Here is an 18,634-nt window from a genome sequence, read left to right on the forward strand (position 1 = left end):
CACTTACACACACAATAGTAATATAAAATAACAGGTACAGTGGAGCAGTTGATAGTTTTGCCACCTCACAGTAAGAGGTTGCCTGGTTGATTCTTGGCTAGGGCACCTTCTGTGCAGAGTCTGCATGTCCTTGCTGTGTATGTGTGGGTTTCTTCTGTGTGCCCTGGTTTCCTCCCACATTTCAAAGACATGCAGTAGGAGGACTGGATACTCTAAACTGGCCACAGGTCTGAGTGTGTGGTGTGGAAGAACCACCATGGCAAAGCTAGCCACCCAGCAATGTAAACCTTGGCTCTAGATGATTGTCACTGTTGAACTGACAGCCTGATGTCATGTGCAAAAATGGGAAAATGGGGTGTTGGATGGAAATAAAAGTTTGACATACTTCTGGAATCAAACCCTATGCAAAAACAGCAGTCTATGGACATAAATTCTCACAACAAACTACATAGGAACTCTTAATTCATGACATCCAGCAGCATAATACATGTTACAGTAACTATCTTAAATTAGCACCGTTACTCTGAATTCCTATAACACAATAGGTTTAAACACATTTATGTGAAGACAACTGGACTAGTGTGGTTGATACAAAAACTCACAAGCTTTTGCCTTAGGAAGTGAAATGCCATTCACAGTCACTCAGCATTGGTGCAAGATGCCAAACTTTCTGCAAACACTGAGTACAAAAAGTGAAGGCTTTTTGTATGGGACATTTCTGGTCATGTGTGTTTTGTGTGATTCTATTATTTGTTCAGATTAAACATGTAAAAAAAAGGGTCAATAGGACAGTGGTAAAAATGATGACAATCAGAGGGAAAGACACAGGGGGAAGAATAGAGGAATGCGCAGGATGATGGTGGAAGAGCACCAAAACTATCCACTTCTCCACAACATAAATGTAGATTTATAAACAGAATTTAATGAATTTGGAGAGCCATCACACCAGGGATAGGTGAGAAAAAACATAATAATGTTGTATAGTCAACTGGACCAAATCAAATGTGCAAAGAAGACACATAGGTGAAGTAGAGAACTATGTATGGAGCATAACATTTTTTTTTGGGACAGGTGTCAATTTTTTTTCCTTTTTTTAATAGAAAGACAGGACTGTTAGGAATGGTATATAGGAATAAGAGGGTCAGGTAGGTTGGGTAGGTTCATAGGTTCATAGGTTGGTACTAGGCTATCAGCCCCAGGGCCTATGCAAGCCTAGCTAAACAATTCCCCGGATATTTCTTCCCACAATATTTACTTCCCTGGGCCCTTGTCTAGCAGGGCGACTGACATGATCCCTGGGGTGAATTTACTATTTCCCATCCAATTGTCAAGGTTCCTTTTGAAGAGGGCCAAGGAGGCACTCTGCTTTACATGTATGGGCAGTCTATTCCAGAGTATGGGGAGTCTCTGGGTCAGGAACCTACCTCTCCAGCATGTTTTGTTCATTGTGATGACAAGGTTTAGATCCCTGGAGTATGTGGCTCTGAGGGATTGGGATTTCTTTAAGTGGAGCATGTCCAACAGCTCAGGGTTTGACATGGCCTTGTATGTTAAGCAGAGATCCCCTCTGAGTAGACAATATGCCACAGAGTATAGCTGGAGTTTTTTTAGACGGTCAGCATAAGGCATCTGCTTTAGACCTGTGATTCTTTTAGTGAGGTATTTCTGTTGCCTTTCCAGCTGTTGCGGATGTTTTTTGAGGTACATACCAAATGGGGCATTGCACTCTATAATGGGTCTAATGAAGGGATGAGTACAGTGGGACAATGACCTCCTTTTTTCTGAATGAAAAGCCCTTAGTGATAAGATGTGCCACATAGAAGGATTTCCTGACTGTTGTGGTGATGTGGTCATCGAAGGTGAGACCACTGTCCACCTGTGTCCTTAAGTCTCTCATCACACTTTCGGTGTTTAGTGTACTGCCACCTATGCGGTAATTCATGGGTACATGGTTTTTCCCAAAAGGGATAACTATACATTTCTTGGCATTAAGCTTGAACCCATGGCTCTGGCACCAAGCATCTGTTTCTATAAGGCCCTTTTGTAGAATATCCACATCATTTGGGGATTCAGTAATGGCTCCCAGTTTGCAGTCATCTGCAAACTTTGTTAGCTAGAGTCCCTTAGTGTTGGCTTGTACTTCAGAGAAGTAGATGCCAAACAAGAGTGGTCCCAGGACTGAACCCTGAGGTACTCCACTTGTCACTTGTCTGGAGCTGGATTTGGAGTTGGCTAAGTTTACAGTCTGGGTTCTGTCAGTAAGCCAGTTGGCAACCCATCGAGTGACGTAGGGATCTATGCCCAGCTTAGTAAGTTTATATATGATTCCAGAGTAAGGGGTGGTGTTGAAGGCCTTGGTGAGGTCCAGATAGGCTGTGTGGACCACCTTACCCTCATCCACTACTCTGGAGGCTGATTTGAAGAAGTCAATCAGGTTCAGGAGACAAGATCTGCCCTTCACAAACCCAAACTGGGTGGGGCCCAGTGTTTGAAGGTTGCCAATGTCTTTGTTTATAATTTCCATGACAATGCATTCCATGCCCTTGCAGATCAGGCTCATCAGACTGATGGGACGGTAGTTCCCGGGATCCAAGGTGGATCCCCCTTGTGGAGTGGGATAACTGTAGCTGTGTGCCACTCAGTTGGCACAAAGCCTGAGGTGAGGCTATGATTAAACATGATACTTAGGTCAGGGGCCAGTTCATTTTGTAGTTCATATAGTACACAGCCCGGGATGTCATGTGGTCCCGTGGATGATGTTCATAGCTTTGGAGAATGCGGTTTCTACCTGTGTGGCCATGATTACTGGAATTTGGCAATCTTTTGGTATTGAGATGGGCCCTTTAGGGGGTGAGAGAGGGGTGAAGTTGGCACTAAATCAATCTGCCAGGATATTGGCAATATCCTTGGGATCAATATATTTAATGCCATTCTGTTGTAGCTCAGAGCAGATCTGAGTATTGCCATTTAGATTCTTGACATAACTATAGAATGCCTTGTAGCTGTCTTTGGAATCTTTGCCAATTTTATTTTTGTAACTAGCTTTGGAGGATTTTATGAGGGATCTCAGCTTCTTACTGAGGCTGGTAAGGGAGTTTTTTGCATCCTGGGATTTTCCTCTTTTCTGCAACAGTTTTTTACTTCTGTTGTATAGTTTGTTTATGGCAGGGGACCACCATATTGGCTTCCTTTTTTTGGAGGAGAGGGTCTTGGTTCGATTTGGGATGGCACGATTCATGCACGAGTGGATGTACTCGTACAATGCCTTAGTGTAGGATTCAGCAGTCAAACTTTCAGCTCCCATCTGTATGGGTGGCATGAAGTTTGTCACTTCTGACTTAAGTAGCATGAAGTTGGCTTTGGAGAAGTTTTTTTTACAAAGGTTTCCTTACTGGGGGGTGGGGGTGGGACGTGGATGTCAAGGGTGATTTGCTTATGGTCAGACCTGACCAATGAGGTGGTGACCACTGGTGTGGAGCATCTATCTTCCATGTTGGTAATGACCATATCTATGATATTGTTTCCCTGGTGGGACAATGGATTAGTTGATCCAGGGTGTTGGAATTTATGAATTCCAAGAACCTTTGGGAAAAGTTGTTGGTACCCGAGTAGTTTTCCCAGTTAATGGCAGAGTAGTTGAAATCACCCAGTATTAAGGTGTTTCGTTGTATATTAATATTTTCCAGTATGTTTAGAAAGGTGTAATGAGAATCTTGGGGCATGGTGGAGGATCTGTAACAAGCTACAATTTGGATTGCAGTCTTACCTTGTGTTAGTTGCACCTGGAGAATTTCAGATGCATTGTGTTGGGCAACTAGCCTGGAGGTGTGAATATCCTCGGTGAATATGGGCACTCCTCCACCTTTAGTGTTTTGGTCTTGGTTTGGTGGCCAAAAAGTGTGGTAAGAGTTGCAGCCTGGTATTGCAGGGGTGCTCTCTGGAGTCTTGAACCAGGTCTCAGTTAATGCACAGATATCAATGTTCTCCATTTTTAGGAGTGGCTCGAGAGTGTGCATTTTGAGGTTTAGACTTCTAGCATTGAGTCGCATTACCTTCAGATTTTGCATGCTTAATCTGTTACAGTGGTGGTTTTGTCCTTTGAACCTTGCCTAAAAAAAGGCACTATAGGGATGGCAAGAGCTTTAGCCAGTAACCTGAATCCCAGGGGTGACAGGTGCAGACCATCTCTGGCAAAGCATTGTGGTTTGTTCTTCATGTCGTCCCAGGCAGACAGATACTGGATCCCCTTTGAATGACACCAGAAGCTTAGTCATTTCTTGAAGTCAATCATTTTGTCGTTATACTGTGGTATCATTCTGGGTGAAGGCAAGATGCTACTCAGGACTAGGATCATACCTGCCTGGGCCACATGATCTGAGAGCTCTTCCATGTCTCTTTTCATGTAGTCCAGGGAGGTACGCCTCAAGTCATTCACTCCAACTTGCACAATGACAGAGTCATATTTGTACTTGTTGTGGAGTGACTTGAGTGTATGTGTTATGTGGCGGATCCTGGCACCCAACAGGCAGCTGCCTGTAATTTTCTCATTGCTCAGCCTGGTGAGTGGGACATCAGTGTGCCTGACTATAGAGTCACCTATGACTAAAATGTTGGGTATGTTGTCTTTCCTTAGGGACTATTGTTGGGTGGCACACTGGTGTTGTGAACTATGTGTCAGTTTGGTTGTAACTGGTGTTTGTTTGCGTTTCAGCTTCGGAGGTCCTTGTTGCTTGGACAGGTTAATGTTAAGTGCCTCCGCATATGTGTGTTTAGTGTTGCTATGTGTGGGTGTTGATGGTGTGGGTTTTGAAGGGCTATGTGTTGCTTGCGGTGTAGTGCAGGTGTTAACCTTCTCCTCTTGACTGTCTAGCACAATCCTGGCTGGAGAGAGCTTTGATTCCAGTCTGGCTATGTAAGTACATCTCTCACAGGTTGTAGTGTTGGGTGATAGGAGGAGAGGGTTGTCTGTGTACATGAAACAGTTGCTGCATTGCCCCAGTATGCCCAGATTTACCAGGTGGACAGGAGAAATCACTAGAAGCTGACCCTTGGACATGCCTGTTTAGGTGCTTTTTTTGTGAAGTACAAGAGCTGTTTTCCTTTACCTTTGCAAAGTACTTTGCAATTATAGGCTGTTTAGTGCCTACAATTAATTTCTCCTTATTAACAAGGAGAATTGAGTGCTTGTATCAGTTTAAGGCTTCCTAGTGATTTCCAGCAGGTTCTATATCAAGTTCTAGTTACAGGGGTTCAGATTTTAGTGCTACTACTGAGAAACCAGCTAGTTCTAAGAGCAGACTTTCTGGCACCTGGAATAGTTTAACTGTAGCCCCGCTGTGCTGCACGATGAGAAAAATACACAAACACACGTGTTTTTAAGGCAGAAAGTTGAAAGGGATAGAAATCAGCCCAAAATGGCTAATAAAATTACAATTTCAGAGCTGGAAACCACTCCTCTAGTGTTAGATATGCAGTACAATGCTCACCACTCCCACTGGTAAGCAATAAGACTTCCCTCTACCACAGCAAGGTCTGGATAGCTCTGAACACAGAAAAAAGTCCTGAAACCAGCAAAGCCTGGAATCTGGACTATACTAGTTAGGAAAGGCAGGAAAAGAGCAAACAAGATAGTATTTTTTTTTTTTTTTTTATTAAAACAGGTTAAACAATGCAATAATACAGTAAATAAACACAGAAAGCCTAACACACTTGAGTGTGTAACCCTAAACAGTAAATGCAATTAAAACACTACAAAATTAGCAATTTAACATTTTTTGAATGAAGCAAGGCAAGTGCACAACTGAAAAATGATTTAAGAGGCAGTAATACAGTAGCATAAGTAGCTAGTCTACATATACAGAAAAGTCTATATATACAGAAAAGCAGCTAAAACACACAAACAATTCAGATGCAGTGCATCCTACAGCACGTGAGTTGTAGCAATATTAAGGCAAATGCAGTTTTAATAAATGCACTAAAATATACTCTATATAGCGTTGTTACCTCATAGCAAGAGGTTCTCCCGTTCGATTCTCGGCGTGGCTTGGGAGTGCCTTCTGTGTGGAGTCTGCATGTCCTCCCCGCTGTTGGGTAGCATTCGAAAGACATGCGTGCGTAAATGGGCATGCCTTCGTTGAAGGTTGGGTGTCGAGCTGGCACCTCAGCATTTTGTAAAAATCTACTGCCAGTCATTAGTGGACCGGAGTTCCACTGTGGCGACCCCTTACAAGGAAAAAGCCGAAAGGCAAGCAACAACATTTCCAAAATATTTGAGAAGCACAGTCACAACACAAGGATATTCAGGCAATTTTTTTTTTGTTGTTGTAAGAAAGGGAGAAAGGAGGAACAGAAGGTTAGGTAGCAAGTGCAGACATGCAGGACATACAAGACACAGGGATGGTGATGGATACAAAATGTTGCAGGACACTGTGAGTGGGGATAGGTAGGGGACATCATAGGCTCATATGTATCTATCTTGAGTACAGTGAGAATCTGGTCCTTACCCTCCAAACTGTCACTACTGTCTCTTGTCTCACCTTCTTGGGTCAGTGATGGAAGTGCAACTAATTTTTCATTTTCAACTCTGCTGATGGGCACTGACGCCTTGCTTCATTATGTCCTCCACCAGTCTTGTCAGCTCTTGATTGGTGACAACATCTAGTACTACTCCTGGTGAATGCCACTACAACAGCAGCTGGGGCAGCGCTACTGGATGTGGTTGGAGCAGATAGAGCAGGAGTTGTGGAGGCAGTGCTGACAGGTTGTGATCCAGATGTGCTGGGTGTCTCTGGTGTCTGTTGCGGTGCCACTGCAGCTGTCTGTATGGTAGTCCAAGCCCCAGTTGTCAGTCAGCTCCCCATGCATATTGTCAATTGGGTTGCAGCAGCAATGTATTTAAAAAATTAAAAAAAAAGAGAGATAGGGTTGATCGGGGGAGACAAAGCAGAATTAATAAGATCAATGCCATGCTTCATTTGTTTTCAATACATAAACAAATATGGCACATAACTGTTCATCTTTGCCACTTCCAGATACAGGGTACTAATGTGCCATAAACTAAATCAATGTCAGTGCTATTATAAATGAAATTTAAACAGCTTTTTGACTATTGCATCATGAAACCTATATATGCTTTCAAAGTTAGCAAATCCAGTTAGAAAAATTAATTTTAATGCCTTTTAATATTGTAGTAAATTATTTATACATACTGTCCTGTAATAAAAGTTAATTTCTGCTATGGGAAATTTAATCTACACACACCTAAACTGATGCCTAATGCAGTCATCAAGAACTAATTGATATAAAGGTTAGGTATGCCTACTCAAGCTCATAGGTGCTAATGCACTAAAAATTATGATCTAGCACTCTCACTTGATAGCATCTTACCCTGTCTCTCTCTGTGGTCAGCTAATCTCACTTTATATGCCTCCTTATGCAGGGAAATAGTCACAGCAGCTGTACAGAACATAAAAATACAAGAAATGGAAGTCAAATGAATAAATGTTTGGCTGGGAAATCAGTGTTATATCATTGAATGGTGATGGTTCACTATACCTACACAACTGAGGTATGTTGGCGGTCTTAAATTCATCCTCCCTTTAGCTCTGGAGGCCCTGCTTACACCTCTTCATGTCACTGTAATGGAGATAAAATTAGTCTCAGTGCATGGGATGCCAGATGCACTGGAAACAGCCTTAGCCAATTTATTCCAAGCCTCAGCCTTGTACTGAGACCAAGTATAGTCCTCATGCAGAAGCTAGCTTGCAGCTGTAGTGTTTGACAATGAGAGCCAAAAAAATCTTAGAATCCTCTTCACACTATCCTGGACTCTAAATGGAGCACCATTCTAACCTTTCTCTGCCACTGAAAACTATGTGTCTGAACTGGTACCCAATTCAGATCTAATGTGTACCAGCCTGTGCACAAGATGCACAGTGTTGCCAGCTGCATTTTTGCAATTAAAAGCACAAAAATGGCTTGCCAATGACATCAAGAATGATTCATTCCAAAAATAATGAAGGTGTGAAATATGACAGTGAGACTTGACCATGTGTGATGCAGACCATATTTACACATGTTTCACTGTTATATAATGAAAGCTCTATTATATTTGTTATTTATAGGTAAAATGTTACAAACTGGGGCATAGTGGCTTTTTGGGACATGCACAATACAATGACTGAGCAATATCTCAAACCCATGAGAAAAAAATAAAGAATTAAAGGGTACATACTGCTTATTAACTGTAAATGCTACAGAAGACCTTACATTTCAAAGTTGTAAGTTGAGGTATACAAATTTCAACAAGAACAGGGATATACTTAAGAGATGCTTGCATGTGTGTTTTTAAATACTCATGGTGCTGGAGTTTTATGTGAAATGCATTATGCATGCATTATGGCTGGAGTTGCATGACATGAGTAATACATGTTCTACATATACTTTACATGACATACTGTCCTACACACACAAATATTATTAATGATGAGTCATATAATTTTTATTACAGATTTTACACTTTATACCTCTGCAAATTCATTTTACTTTAACTATCATCATTGCTATGTTTGTCATAATGTGCATACATGACATTTGAGTTATGTAGCAATCAGTAGTGGTTGTGTTTCCAGTTTCATATTGGTAATTTACATTTGTATTTAATGTTGCATTGTTAAGGAAAATGAGTGGCAATATTAATTCTGATCTCTTCAGGAAAATTATCTGCAAACTGGATTTGAACTGTATTACCTATTATGTTTCTTAAAGGTCACTGCAATTACACCTTGTGCCACAGAGATAGTCCGCTGACAGGTACATTTTCTTCAATCAGTACTGTCCATGGAGCTGATGGCTGCACACTGGTGCCTGACTAATTTGTGCTACAGATGGAATTCCAAACTAATTTTTTTTTTCATTTGTTTGCCCTGGGAAGTGAACCACTGCTCACTGCTGGTGACCATTGGCAGTCAACAGTATGTAATACCAAGTGGTGTGCAAAGATGAAGCCAAAAAAAAGGATTAATTTTAAACTGTTTCTTAATGATGTTTTTCTCAATTTTGCTGTCTTATAACATCAAAAAATTCACCTTAAGCATCACAACTTTTAAACAAACAACACCATTTCTAAATCTGAACCTTGACACTATAGCATTAGCATAACACATTTGAAAATTAACTTTTTGCCATAGGCACTGACATATTATGTAAAAAAGAAAGATTACATATACTCAAGATGTGACATTGTATCATAGTACATTAAAGGTCCAAGATAAGCATTTTCAGATAGTTGGCCTTTGTAATCTGCCAGTAGACATATATATGAATGTGATATTTGCAACAGTTAAGTTAAATATTTCTTGCCACAATTGTAACACATTTTAACAATACTACATTTTTTCTTCTCATTCTTTTGTATCATTCTCTTTTTTGTGCTTTTCTAACATGAATGCAATGTCATTTGAATTTATTTTGATATGTGCTAGTATGTTTAAATATGAATTACAGACAACATTTTACTCGGTTGGGTAATAATCATTTAATAATAAAACTGCTATAAAGGATATCTCCTAAATTAGTAATGTAATCCCTTACTTTTTGGTAACTATATTCTCCCCGACACACCCTCAGTAAGTGTACATCAAACTGGCAGGAATATGAAGCACTAATTATTCCTGCAGTAATACTAATCATTCACACTTGCAAGTCCTTAGCAAGTAACATTTCTGAATGCTTGTTCTTGTACTACTAGGGCATGTGCATGGAATCATGTTGATTCTCACACCATGTTTATCTGCTCAGCACTTAGTGCAGATTGATTAATTCATGAATGCATATTCATAATGCTCACATAGGTGAATCTGCACTATATAAGCTCTTCATGTTGGTAAGACATTTGTATCATTGGAGAGACCGTTTGGATCCAGAGACTTTGATAATGATGTTTCACTGCTGTCATTGCAATTGTTTGGATATTTTCATACCGACTTCTGTAAGGGTATGTAATGTTTATTTAAAAATAATTTGTTTTAAACATTAGTGATGGCTTAATTTTCACATACCATTGTGTGCTGTCTGCAGTTCATCCATTGGTGTTGTAATAGCATGTTATATAATGCCTCAGGTAATGTTACCTGCCTTTATAGACACATATCAATGAGGATGTGGACATTTTATAAAAATATTTTTAGGACTAGGTTACATTATAATGCAACAAATGTGTTAAGCCTGTGATAATATACCTGACATCATATGAAAGTTATCCCAAATAGTAAACATGTTTAACATCCTACATTTTAATTCATATAGTTTGTAAATGCTGCTGCTGTGTATTAAAGACTTGCACATTCTTGTTATCTTTTAAGCGTTTTGTCATCGTTTTTAATTTTTTCTTCTGTTTGTTTGCTTGTTTGGGGAGGAATTTTAAGTTGTTATTTACCTATGTGTAGTTCTGATAAGGCATATGTTTAATTTTTGTTCATGATGCCTACATACATTCAGATTTGTTTTCTGCCAGTCACTTTGCTTAAATTTCTGACACATATATGTGTTTTTCTTATTTTTTTATCATATACAGGGATGTGCTGCACAAGACATCTGCTTCATGTAAAACACCATTCACAGATGTGACGAGCGAGGTAATAGTGAAAGCCCTCCGATGACACAGATCATACCAATTACAGAAAGACAAATCTAACAAGTCCTTCTAAGACCATATTTGAGAGTAGGTGGTCAATAATTTGAATGTTGTGTGAGGTCATGGCAGTGATTATGGGAAAATCAGACAAAGGGTCAGTGATATGATCACCAAAGCAAAGAAATGAGATGCTGTTATAGGACAGAGATTGAGGGCTACTGATAGTGGTCCTGCTACCAAACTACAAATGACTGAGATGAAGGAGTTCCTGCCCACTTTCATGGATCCAAACAGATCAATGGGGGGATGCCCTCAGGACTAGCACTTACTATAGGTGCTGAGTTGGAGGATGACCTGAAGGTGTCCAGGTATGGCTCCAGACATGCCGTATTAATAATTATTTTATATGCAGAGAAAGAGTGAGAGATTTTTTTGGGGGGAATGAGATAGATAGAGAGGATGGAGAGAAAGAATGAAAGTGAAAAGAACAGTGTTATATAAGTTTTTCTTAATATAAAGATGCAAAGTAGATTTGCTGTTGTGATGTCATTTACTTTGTAATGATTATCATCCATTTTTCATCTCCATTTTGTCTTTCTAGACATACCTGATAATGATTTTCCACAACCACATGCAAATAGGAGGCATTTACTATTTCTTTTCCTATCACTTTGCATAAAGTTAATTTATGTATATAGTAAAGTCCTTTTTTAATTGCAGTTGCATCTAATGTTGCTTAGCTTCATTTTTACATATGTTTGCTCAATTGTGATTCTATTTCTCTCTTTGTTGTGTTACTTACTTGTTACCATAGATGAACTTGCCTCTGGCACTGTGGAACTTATACTTCCTCTTGTCAGAGTATCTGTAGCCTCTGTTGATGATGACAGTGAAGCCACTGTGAGGGTAAAGTACCACACATGCATGTTGGTAGAGGTGCTTAGAGGAGGCCTGCTGTCCACTCTTCTCCTGATGTTGGTATGTCAGTAGGTTTCATGCAACATATGTGTAGGGCCATCATGGAGGCACAGGCATGTTCCACCAGCACATTGGAAGAGATAGTCCAGATACTGAATGTTGTGCATTCTGACATACAAGATAACCTGAACCATGTGGTTTACTTCTTGGACAGTATGAATTCACACTGGATCTTGCTGTTCTGTAATGAAATGTCTGATAGGGATGGTCAGTATCTAAGTGTCCAGAGAGCTGCTACATTTTCAGGTGTTAGCTGACATGGCCAAGCCAGATCCTGGTCCGCTGGAGGCACTACTTCCACTGTTACATTAGTGATTGAGTTGCCCACATCCAGATGTGGTTGGCCACATGGTCATGGTCATGAGTGTAGTCATGATGAGATCTCATCCAGCAGACATCATTCATGTTCAGGTAGTACCCTGACTTATAGCCAGGGCCATGGAACTAGCAGTGAAACTCCTAGAAGAGATAGTTGTCATGATCAGTGATGATGATGGGGAACTAACTACTCTACCATGCTTGGCTTACACCTGTCTGAGATGCCAGGAAGTAGTGCTAGCATAAGTGCTTTGATTATGTTAATGCAGACCCTCACACACGTTAAAACTCATTTTGGGCATGCCACCACACTCACACACACACACACACACACACACACACACACACACACACACACACACACGCACACACGCACACACGCACACACGCACACACACACACACACACACACACACACACACACACACACACACACACACACACACACACACACACACACACACACACACAAAGATTATATAAATGTTATTACTGACTGATATAAATATGTGGCTTGTGACCTGAGAACAGACTACATCACAGCATGATGGAGTGACTCCCCATACTCTGGAATAGACTGCCCATACATGTCAAGCAGAGCGCCTCCTTGGCCCTCTTCAAAAGTAACCTTGATGATTGGATGGGAGATAGGAAATTCACCCCGGGGATCATGTCATTCACCCTGCTAGACAGGGGTCCAGGGAAGTAAATATTGTGGGAAGAAATATCCAGGGAATTGTATGGCTAGGCTTGTATAGGCCCTAGGACCGATAGCCTAGTACCAACCTATGAACCTATGAACCTATAAATAGCAATATACCTTGACAATACAGCACTGTAAAAGTTAACTCACCAAAAGACCTGCTATTCTACTGATATTTAGCTCAGTTTCAGAACAGTGTCTTCCAATATGATACAAGAGGACTTCCTGCACCATTACTTTTGTATAGTGCAGATTCAGCCCTGTGAGTTCCTGCCTTTTTTTAATTTCTCCAAGTCTTTTGAATTTCTAATACCATGATGAGAATGGACCCCATTCCTAAGTCAAAGTATGATTAAAGTTCATGAAATTAGTATTGTTTCACTCTTTGACATCAGCCAAAAGTGCTCTTCGGAGCACCCGCAATGTGCCCAGTAATGACTCCTTCTGCAATTCGTATGGTGTTACATGAATTGTAACATATCTAAATATGATTGTAAATTCTTTTTTATAAGACCAGTTGCTCCTACTACTACTGGAACTGGCTGGCTATCTTTCTTCCACATGGCTCTCATTTCTGCCTGCAAATCAAGGTATTTTATGAGTTTGTGTCTCTCTGTACGCACGACACTGCAGTCACTCGGTGTGGTGATTTCAATGATCAATGCTACTTTTGTCTTCTTTTCTTGGACCACTATATCCAGTTTTCTAGCATCTATCTTTTGAACTGTTGGTACTGGGTGATCCCATGTGATATAAACTTCATCATTTTCTATTATTCTTTGTGGCTCATTTCCAGTGTTTTTCAGCCACTTCAATACCATAATATTTGCACAATCTCCAGTGTAACAGTCTCGCCACATTATTATGCCTTTCTGTATACAGTCCCTCTGCCATTATTGCATTGCAACCACCAACAAGGTGTGTGACTGCTTCCAATTCAGTTTTACAAAACCTACATATGTCTGTTTCTCCAACATGTTCAATGGACTTTGTAAACCAGCATGTACGTAGCCCACTATCCTTGGCTGCCAATATTAACTTTTCATTTCTTGATGTGAATTCACCTCTCCTTAACCATTCCTGTGTTCATTCTTGATCAACATGAGGCTCTTCCAGAAGTTTTCTACACTTGCAACTATATTTATGTTTTTCCACATTTCTTGCCTTCTCATCTGGTCCTTCACCTTATATTCTTTCTTTTGTTTTTTAGCACATTCAGTTGCTGCCTGACTTTTATCTACTTCTGGTATAATTTCCATTCCTGCTTGACATCGATATGTTTCTGCTAAATTAAGCAAAGATGTCATCTTAGATTTATTCTCCTCATGTTTCAAAACTTTCACTACATTTGGATCCTGTGAGGTCAGCAGATATGTGTGGAGTTCCATGATTGTAGATCTATACATGTAATCAGTTTCAAGGAGGCCCATCCCTCCTTGGGAGTGGAAAATATATAATCCTGGTATACACTGATTTTTATAAATCATTTGGTAAGCATGAAGCATCCTTCTTGTTTTAATATCCAATCTATACAACACTTTTTGGGGCCAGTCAATCACTCCAAAACTATAAGTTAGGACAGGAAGAGCAAATTGATTTACGGTTTGTATCTTGTTCTTAGATGTCAATGCTGTTTTGGGGAATAATTTAAAGTCTTTTAAAGTACTCCTTACTGAGCTTTATTCACATTTGTTCATGTTTTATTACAGATCCTTCATCAATTCCCAAGTATTTATACACTCCCTCTTGCTCAAGTTCTTTTATATCACATTCTTGTCCCAAGCTTATGTTTTCCTGGTGCTGCAGTTTTCCTTTTTTAAAGGTTGCTTTTGCACATTAATCAAGACCAAATGACATTCCAACATCATCTGAAAAAGTTTTGACAACCTGCAGCTGTGCTTTCAGTTCCTAATCATCTGATGAGCTATCCAGTTTTAAATCATCAACAAAGAGAAGATGAGAAGTAATTCAACTTTGTTGTTTTCTAGAAGCCAAATTGTAGCCATGGCCTAAGCTGTTAAGTAGACAGCTTAATGGAATAATAGCAAGACAGAATAGTAACAGTGACAGAGAGTCACCCTGGAATATCCCCCTTTGAATTTTTATCCCTGGGATAATAATCTGTCCTTTATCATGGCTTAATTGCAAAGTGGTCTGCCACTGTTTCATGGTTACTGTAATATAGTCAATCAGTGTAGTGTGTATCTTATACATTGTTAAGCACTCTTTAATCCATGAATGTGGAATACTATCAAATGCTTTTCTGTAGTAAATCCATGCCATACTTAGATCCTTCCCCTTCTTACAGTTCTCCAGTATAACTTTGTTTAACAACAAATGATCCTTTGTTCCATATAACTTTCTTTTATTTCCCTTTTGTTCTACTGCCATAATTGAGTTTTTTTCTAAATGACTATAAACTCTGTCGGCGTCATTTCCCGTGTATAGTTTGTACATCGTTGGAAGACAAGTTATTGGTCTATAATTTTTAGGGTAGCTTGCAGGTTTACTCTTAAGTAAGAGCATTGTTTTTCATGTTGTTAACCAGTGCGGTGTGTGTTCAGGTGCACATATAAATAGTTCCTACTCATGGCTAAGTCCTCGTGCAAAAAAGTTAATACTTTAAGCCAAAGGTTAGGTACTGTATCTGGGCCTGGGGTTTTCCACTTAGAGGCTTTTCTGAACTTTGTTTCAGTCTTTCTAGCTGTTATTTCATCCCATTTCATATCCTGTACCTTTAAACTTCTTATTCTTTCTTTTACTTCTTCTATCCATTTAGCATCTTTGTTATGTTCCACAGGATCTTCATAGATACTTCTCCAAAATGTATATACTTCCTCTTTTTTTGTTGGTCTTTCAATTCCTTTTACCTTATTTCCCCAATTCTCTATAAACATTTTTTGGGTCATCAATAAATTGCTTATTTTATGCTTTTCCCTTATATTTATCTTTGTATCTTCTATGTCTTTCCACTTGTTTTGAAATTTGTAGTTTATCTCCAATAGTACATAATAAATCCTGGTCTGTTCTAATACTGTTCATTGCTTTTATCACATCTATCTTTCTTAGTATTTTAGTTGAGCTATTCCCTCTTCTATAATCTTCTAACCGTGACACTTCTTGTCTTAGCTGCTTTATAGTTTTCTCTGTTCAATATTTCCATGATGGTATTCGCTTTCATCCCCTCTTTTCTCTTGCTACCCTGTGTTCCTGTGGTAGAACTTTGTCAGTTATTAATTTAGCAGCACAGTAATATATTCTGTTTACTTCTGTCATATTGCTTGGATCTCTATGGACAGTCCTAATTACTGTATTCATTTGTTTTATCAAGTTTCTAACTTTTGTGTTTTATTAACCTTCTGCAGTCTACTTCTCTCATCGATCTTGGCATATCTCTCTTTGTCTATTAAATCAAGCAACTCTTCTTTTAGCTCATTTTCTTCCATACTGAGGGCACATCCCTTGTTTTCTGTTTCCTGCAGATAATTTATAAAAAGTTCTATAGCATCTTCATGTGGCACATTCTCTTCAACTTCATCCTGTGTCATCTGTTGTGCTTTCATATGGGAACTCACTAGCCTATCAATCCTCAACATTGACTACATCAGAGTTTCCACAGTTTCCTGTTCCTTTCCTTGCTGTCTAGCTTCAAATGAACATTTGCACTGGTTTCCTGAGAAAGGCACCAAAATATCTTGACATGGCACCTGACCAATTGCTTCCTGTTCCACTTATTTTCCCTTGATTTGGATATCCATTGCTCTATCCTGTTGTGGTGCTTTCTGTACTCGATTTACTACACAGAATCCTTCTCCTTGCAGCTGTTCCATAACCTCAATTTCTATTTCTTTGACTTCTCCATTACTATTACTATTTGTCTACTTTTCCTCTTAGTCTTATTTTTTGTATTGTAAAGTTTTCCATATCTGTATTCATTTCCCTATATTTTTCTTCAAATATCTTTAGTGCTGCTCTTTTTGTATTGGCTAGTTTTGCTTTCTCCTTTGCATAAATATTACACTATATTAAATCTCTTTTCCTTTCCCCTGTCCATATTTCTTCTTCACATGTCTCCTGATCTTCTAGCTTTTCCTTATTTTGGGGACTCGTTCCATCATGCTGTGATGTAGTCTGTTTTAGCCCTTCTACATTAAATCCTTCACTTTGCAAGCACTCCATAACTTCATCTTCTATTTCTTTAACTTCTGCTTTACTAATCATCTTTTCTACAGTATATCTTTGTGCTCTTAATCGTTTTATTGTGAATTTTTCATATCAGGATGCCTTTGCATATATTTCTCTTCAAATATATTTGATACTGTCTTCACTATATTAGTTAACTTGGCTTTCTCCTTTGCATAAATATTGCACCATATCAAATCTCTCTTTCTTTCCCATGTCCATATTTCTTTTTATATTTTTCAAATATCTCTAGGTTTTGTTTATATTTTCTCACTTCCTCAGATGCTTCTTTTTCCAAACAGATCAAAATTTCTTGATCTATATACCATTTTTCAAAAATCTGTTGTATTAATGAAAGTACATTTTTATTTGAAGCTTCTGACAGTTTTTCCTGTGGAAATAGGTTTCTTTCCTCAAATTTCTCTCTTAATCATTTTGTATATCTTGTGTCTGAAAATTCTGGGCTTTTTGCATAATAGTAACAATACATAATTTCTTTCTTATCCTCAATAGTCCACTCTATTGTCTTTATGGCTCTTATTTGGCCAATCAATTTTTGACATTTTTGTGGACTTCTAATTCCTTCTACAACAGGGGGGGGGGGGCATCTTCCCCCTGATCCTGGCCCCATTGTAGGAATGTTTCTGTATTTTGAGGATTCTACACTGTCATTTTTTCCAGTCCTGGCACCAGTGCACCTAGCAGGGTTGGGCACATTTTATTCTGGGTCTTGTGCACCCAGCTATTTTTTTTATTTTTGATTTACTTCTGTCCATGATATATGCTATAAAATATAGTCTATATATCAGTGTTGCCTTGGTGAGGTTTTGTGAAAACAGGGTCCATCTTGTGAAGGTAGTCACCAAGACTTGAGGATGAATTCAGTTTCAGCACTACTACACTCATTTGCTTCTGACTTTTAATCTCTCCAAAAGGACCCCCCCCCGAGCACTGTGAGTATGCAAATGATCTGTGAAATCATTAGCACTCCTGAATACCAACATTTGAATACTGTGTAGGGAATGTAAACATGGTATAGGGACCTACATAATTCTATGCATATGCCCACAGCAATGCAAGGATGAGTGCCAAAAAGTGTTACCTGCTAATGGCTTGCAGGTGTCTTCGATGACCCTGACAGCATAAACATTTATCTTTCAAAGTCTCCCTTCTCTGCTATACACCTCGTCTGACTGACATATAGGAGCTCAACAGTCATAATTTTTCAGTGCTGGCTTCTTTATGTCTTGTTTCATTTAGTATTGTTTGTGCACTGCTTGGTAGCATGAAAATTACTTTCATGGCTTAAGGAAAAAAGTGAAAAAGACAGTTTATGCTGCCATAGTTCTCACAAACCAGTCAGGTGGCATTATGCAGCTGACTGCACTCTGTATAATACACATGGAACAAAAGACACCTCACATGTATCTTTTTCTGTGGCACAAGGTCTTAGTGCAGTCAGCTGATAGATGAAGTATATCTGATGCAAGATTTGAATCCAGTAACAAGATACTTTTGCACATGATTGTCAGAATGCATATTTAATCACATTTTGTAATGCTATTAAGTTTTTGATTACAAATCAGCTGTTGTCAGTATTATTAGCAACATCTGATCATTATTCTGTCCATGGTAACAGAATGGGCTGGATTCTATAAAGTTCATGGAAGCTATTTTTTGACAGCATAGCATGCTGAAGGAAGACTTTAGTGCACCTGTTGTGGTCAAACTTCCACAAATCACACTAAAGGAAGACCACGTACTTAAGTAATCAGTGTATGATAATTATAGATTCCATGCATGCTGGTTTGATTCCAAAA

The sequence above is a fragment of the Protopterus annectens genome, chromosome 11.part0 (assembly GCF_019279795.1).
Source record: "Protopterus annectens isolate FY-2018-M chromosome 11.part0, PAN1.0, whole genome shotgun sequence".
Lineage (NCBI taxonomy): Eukaryota > Metazoa > Chordata > Ceratodontiformes > Protopteridae > Protopterus > Protopterus annectens.